This window comes from Leucoraja erinacea, unplaced genomic scaffold, assembly GCF_028641065.1.
Source record: "Leucoraja erinacea ecotype New England unplaced genomic scaffold, Leri_hhj_1 Leri_752S, whole genome shotgun sequence".
In the NCBI taxonomy this organism is placed as follows: domain Eukaryota; kingdom Metazoa; phylum Chordata; class Chondrichthyes; order Rajiformes; family Rajidae; genus Leucoraja; species Leucoraja erinaceus.
Window position 1 is genome coordinate 65,597 of NW_026576677.1, and position 7,070 is coordinate 72,666.

The following is a 7,070-nucleotide window of genomic DNA, read 5'->3' on the forward strand; positions in this document are numbered from 1 at the left end:
GAGCATCGCTCTCAAAAAACCCAATATTTAAAAATGAATTTGATATGCCTGATGTCGGCTATCATTCGCATGCTCTTCCAGAAGGTCAGGGTAGTATGGCAAAACACCTGACCCTACTGTTCGCAGTGCTCCACAACTTCTCAGGAAGTTATAAAACCCGCCCTCAACTAAACATTTACAGGACTGTAAGAACGCTGACTTCACAACAACTTAGCCAGACAGCAGGATCTGGGATCAAGCCAAGTTTTATAAAACTGGACGACGTGTCAAAAATATGGGCGTAAGGGGGCAGGGTCTTGAATGAGCACCACACGTAAACCAGTCAGCAGTACCTCTAAGGCATCCACCAGCTGGGTATACCTCATGGTACTGGTGAAAGCTCGGGGCCTGCATGCCAATCCTGTAAGCCTTTCAGGCCAGGGCCCAAAGCAGGCCCCAGGGAAAATGTGCCACCCCCACCACGTCACACGACGTGCAAGACTCGTTAGACCGGGAGGAAACAGAAGATGGGACGAGGGAGTTGTGCAGGGAACGGCCTCTGCAGAAAGCGGAAAGCGCTGGAGATGAGTTTAGACTGCAAATCGGTGTGGAGGAGGGAACGCGTCCCATATTGGATGAGTGAGATTTCCTTATTTAAGGAACGTGGGTTTCATTCTTCTCTCAGAGAGGGGAGCCTCACCCCGCAACGTCCCGTCGTTCTGCTCTTGCTTTCTGTTCGCCCCGTCGCAACAAGGACAGTTCCCCTGATCCTCACTTGTCACCGCACAAGACTCGCACCCCACACATTATCCTTGACATTTCCGTCACCTCCTGAGGGATGCCACCACTAATCACATCTTCTCATCTCCACCCCTTTCCGCCTTCCCCTGGGACTGCTCCCTCCACAATTTACTCATCTCCTATGATTGACTTGGAGAGGGGATGGTAGCGCGGGAGCCGGAAAGGTGAGATAGAATAATGTCAAGGTGCCCTTGTATTGTGTTTAACTTGTAGTAACCATCAGTTTTGTGAATAAGATTGAAAAACAAAGAGTATGTTATGACTATTGAAATAATTGCAACCCATGTAGTAGATACAGCATGTTTCTGTGCTGTTATTGTTATATGGTTATACGGTTATGAATAGTATATTTTTCGTGTACCTGTATCTAACAAAAAACAAAAGTTATCTACAGCACAATACACCTGTCGGCTAATTCTGCTGCTAAATCAGAGAAATTGTGAGCAGTTTGTTGCAGCCATTTCTCCTTCATATCATGCAATAAAATCTCGAAGCAAATTTGCCCAGTCTCCCTTTTTCATTTTCCATTAATTTCCCTCTAAATTATGTTCTTCCACAGGAGGCAAATGGTGCCATTGGCGATCGACCAAAACATGACCTTCACATTTGGGACATCATTGTTCATGGGTACATGACGTAGGGGAGGTCACTCTGGAGTGGCTAGGCAGGCTGCCAAGGTATATCATGTATATCGCCAAGACTTGAGGGCCGAGTTATGATGATATGTTTAATAGGTTTAATTTTTTTCTTGGACCAGCAAAGCAGAGAGGTGAATTGCCAGAGGTACATACATTTGTGAAAGGCATATAAAGAGTAGATCGACAGTCAGTCTCCCAGTATATAGTCTGCGCAGAACTTGAGGTTAAGGGGGGTGGAGTGGGGGACGGGAATAAATCAGTTTTGATCAAATGGCGAAGCAAACTCGATTAACCGAATCGTCTAATAATGCTCCCATGTCTTATGGATTTCGAAGGCACTATTTGGGCTGTGCTCAGTGTGTGGGTTTCCTCATTAACTGAACCAATGCCGTGACCGGACACACCAGTGCTGCCTTTAACTGCTGCCTGAACCTAGACTGAGTCACCGCGTAAATAAAAGTGTTCGTACAGCAGTTGAGGATGCTCAACAAAACTCCAAACAGACCAAAGATAATTTCAGATTCCGTGTACACAAATGCCGTCCCAGTAATCTGAACGTAGATGAAATCTATCACATGCAACAGCCACAGGAGAATGAAGCTTCCGGAGAGGGTGAAGAGTAAAATCACTGACCTCTTCCTGCTCTGCATCTCTGGGTCACTTTGCTTTTCCCCATTGTTCTGACCCCTCAACCCCTTACGGGCCCGACTGGCCACTAAAATGCGCCGGACTGTCAGAGTGTTGAGCAATAGGATTATGGTGAACGGGAGCAACGGAGTCACGATCTTATGGATCGTGTCAAATCCTATCCACCCGGGGTGAGTGAAATAACTACTCTTTCCCTTACAGTAGAATGGCACATTGTCGATTATTTCCTTTGGGTTATACGCGAAATAGAAGGGGACGTTTTTCAGAAAGAGCAGAACGCCAATTGTTGGAAGAACCATAGCCGCTGTTTTTCCGGTGCAATATTTTGTTTGCAGTTTTTGACAACAAATGGCGACAAATCGATCAAAAGTGAACATGACAGTGAACCAGACAGAACAGTTTTTGGCTGTACGAGCCAATACATTAACACTACAACACACGGGCGTGATGTCCAGGAAATTCACCGGGAAAAGATAACGATTGATACGATAACAGATGACATCAATAATAATAACTAGCAGATCCGCTGCAGCCATGGCCACCAGGTAGCGAGTGATGCAGGTGGAGAGGCCGCACTTCCCACGGGAAAGGATCACAATCGCCACGAAATTCACTGCAGAAAAAGAAAAGAACGGAAACTGGGAATCAATGCATACATATTCAATCGGTATGAATACAGTATCGTTCTGTAGTGTCCCAAATGAAAACCTCTCAATCACGGATCCAACCATGTATCTGCGACAGGGATGGCGTGAGCGAACTGCGTGGAGAGAACGAGCAGTTCAGCCCTTCCACAATGTGAGTCGCAGCGTTCAATGTTTTTAAATCTATTCCCAGGGTATGGGAAATTAGCACCTGATTAGATCCGTGGAGAGCTGAGAGCTGGGGGGGGGGGGGGGGGGGGGGGGGGGGGGGGGGGGGGGGGGGGGGGGGGGGGGGGGGGGGGGGGGGGGGGGGGGGGGAGCAGGCACTGTGATAAATGACAACCGAAAACTGATCTTACTGAGCGCAACAATAACGTTGTCCATTTCCAGAACTTCCGCCTCAACCGCCCAGAGACCAATTTACATTGTCAGTGTCATTAGAGTTGTTGTTATTCAAGAGATAGAACATTTCAAATAATATTCCTAAATAGATAACGGCCGCCGATCGGATATTGACCCAAACGAATGAACGCTCAGAGACTGGTGAAAGCATCAACATAAACCGTATGAATCGCCCTTGAGGCCCTCATTCCTGCATGCCCTGACTATAAGATCATGGCGAAACATCTCTCAACACCACGTTTCCACTATGTCCCCTTAGCCCTTGATACGTTTTTGTCAGATAAAGCGCTGGGGATGGGGATCGTCTTTCAATATTATTCAACGACTTGGCTTCCACTGCCGATGTAGAGAGAATTTCACGGGGTCATTACCCACTGAATGACAAATCGTTTCTCAAGCTAGTCCTGAGGGCATAATTCCACATCCAAACACTGTAGGCGTTGGTTTGTAATATACCAAGTTAAAACATTCTCCCTCATTCTAGCTCCAACCATCTCACACATTGCACAGTTAAAGAGACATTTAGTTACTCATAACACGGATCAATGAACTCAGATTTATCGATTTAGTTCCCCAGTTCTTTAAGTGTTCAAGTGTTTTCCTGCTAAGTACGCATATATTTGCAGCAACATTTCTCTGCTGCTGTAATCAACAATACTTACAGTGAAGGCCAGCATGCCATTTGCTTTAGAAGATAATTGCTGCGTAGGAATCGTGTTTTACAGAAAATGCTGCATTATCACTATTTAAACAATGTTCTAAATTTTATTTTTCCTTTCTAAAATGGATAACGTCACGTTTAGCACCGTTACAGGAATCAGCCTGTGATCACATTTACGCAATCCGTCTGCATCCTTCTGCATATCCCTCACAATTCGCAATTTCATTAGCATCGTCAGCGCCTGAAATTTACATTGGTTCCCTCGTACAAAATCACAATGGAGATTGTAACCGATGTATCCTAACTGTGCTCCCCACGTTGTCACCGCCTCCCCAACAGGATCCTCGACTTCCTGAGCAACAGACCATAATCAGTAGGAATAGGGGACAAATCATCATCTGTGATAATCATCAATATTCCGCAAGGATGCAAACGTAGCCGCATTCTTTACTCGTTATTCACCCACGACTGAACGGCCAAGTACGAATCCAAATTACTTTGCAAATATGTGGAAGACGCCATTTTTTAGGCCAGATATCAAACAATGACGAGGCGGAGTTCAGGAAGAAGATTGAGAACCTCGTGACCTGGCGTAAATACAACAACGTGTCTCTCAATGTCAACAAGACATCGGAGATAGTGATTAACTTCAGGAAGCGGAGCGCTACACATACCCCGGTATACATTGGCGGGCCCGCAGTAGAAATGGTTGAAAGCTTCAAGTAGCTCGGAATAAATGTCGCCTTTAAATTGACAAACTTTATCGACGTAATGACCAAGCGAGCACACCAACCCATCCACTTCCTTATAAGGCTTATGATGAAGGTCGACATGTCCCCAACACCTCCCACCTTATCTGGAGTTGCGTACAATAGTTTTTCGGGATGCATCACGGCATGGTTTGGAAACAGCTCCATCCAAGAATGTTGCCTGGGTTTCAACAACTAAGTTACAGAGATAGGTTGAATAAGTTAGGTCTTTATTCTCTGGAGCGCAGAAGGTTAAGGGAGGCTTGATAGAGGTCTTTAAAATGATGAGAGGGATAGACAGAGTTGATGTGGACAAGCTTTTCCCTTTGAGAATAGGGAAGATTCAAACAAGAGGACATGACTTCAGAATTAAGGGACAGAAGTTTAGGGGTAATATGAGGGGGAACTTCTTTACTCAGAGCGGTGTGGAATGAGCTTCCAGTGGAAGTGGTGGAGGCAGGTTCATTGGTATAATTTAAAAATAAATTGGATAGGCATATGGATGAGAAGGGAATGGAGGGTTATGGTATGAGTGCAGGCAGTTGGAACTAAGGGGAAAAAAAGTTGTTCGGCACGGACTTTTAGGGTCGAGATGGCCTGTTTCCGTGCTGTAATTGTTATATGGTTATAAAACAGCAAGAAACTGCAGAGAATTAAGGACGCAGCCGACCAACACACAAACCCACCTCCCTTCAAATTCCCCCGCTTCACGCTGCCTCGGAAGGGCCGCCAGCAAAATCGGGAAGGGGTTTCACCCCAGTCATCCCCTTTTCTGCCCTCTCCCATCGGCCAAGAGGAACAGATGATGAAAACACACGCCTCCAGATTCAGGGACAGTTTCTTCCCAGCTGTTATCGGGCAACTGGCTCATCCGATGAACAACTAGGGAGCGATCCTGAGCTACTCTCAAACTCGCTGGAGACATTCTGACTATTTAATCGGGCCTCACTGGACTTTATTTTGCAAGAAACATTCGTCACTTTATCGTGTATCTGTACACTGTAGACGGCTCGATTGCAATCTTGTATAGACTTTCCGTGGACTGGTTAGCATGCAACAAAAACATTTCACTGTACCTCGGTACACGATACAATAAACTAAACTACACAAAGTGAAATACTTCCTCGCATTAATCAACAACTTCCAGGTCTCCGTTCAGGTCTGCAGTTAATCAGTATCCCGCTATTTATTTCGATAACATTCTTCACCATGGGAAACCACGAGCAATCACAGTGTCTCTTCAATCTTACGAACAAACCCATCTACGTTTATGCCCAAGCCATTTACAATATATCAGATATGATCGCGCACCCAGCACAGACCCGTGCAGAATAACAGACCGACAACCAGACTAAATACGATCACCCACCCATGAGTTCAGACTCGTTACTCCGGCATTTACCTTCCTATTGGCTTTATCATAACCAGTATGCAGACTCTATCGTGTGGTGTGTTCTTTACTTTACTGCGCCTTCAGGAACAAATACATATATATTGTAAATCTTGTACACTCCCCATGTTGCCAGAACGTTAACATCGTTTATAAATTGTTGATGGGTGTAGGCAAACGGATCAAATAATTCCACAACTACCTGCTCGAGTGCTTCTTTGGGCATTTTACCAAGTCTGGCTGCGCATTGTGTTTTAGAGTCCTGGACAGTTTCAACCCCACAATCTATCGAGATGTCTTTAAACGTGCCAATTGGCTTGAAGCCATGACTTCCTTGCAGTAACAATTCCCTTCACTGATGTATAGTTGTTCCAGACCCTTGCCTTTCAAAGAACTGGTTTATTGCTTTCGTAATAAACCACCACTTCGTCGTAATAATTTCTGAAAAATAATATTCCACCACTTACCCGGAACTCCAATGAACGCAATTATTACGTACAGTATTTTCTCGACATCGCGGTATGTGCTCAGCATTTCTGCAGTAACAGATGCTATGTGGCAGGATAAACCTCCAGCAAAGTTTCCGTTGACACTTTTATAGTGTTTTTATACAGCCACGAGTCTCCACTGGGACGTGGCAATGACATCAGTTATAAATAGGCATCCATTGAACCGGGTGAACAGATGACGACACCCGTGGGGAGCACCCGCAGGACCAGACTATGTTTCGCTCTGACAGTGAAGTTAGAAACTCGGAAAATCGGATCACGGTGATTGGAGAAAAAATGGGATGAAATTGTTCCCGCAATGCAGCGATTGTTTCAAACACCATCACGTAATCCATCCATCCATCCATCCCACTGTTTATCTGTTTGGGTTGTTTTTTTAATTTATTTCGCTCTGCGACTGAATTGACCACTTCTCTCCGCCGTTCTCTCTCTAGTTTGCTCGGCATGAACACAGTCTTAATAGCAGGAAAACATTACGCGGATAAGGAGGCTTCATGTTCTGGTGGAAGCCACTGTAGATTTATAAATGTAGATTCACAAAGACACACAACTCAGAAACTGGCCGTTTTTCCAACTCGTCCGTTCCGATCAAGATGCCTCAAATAATCTGGTCTCTTTTGTTTCACACGTATCCATCTAAACCATTCAT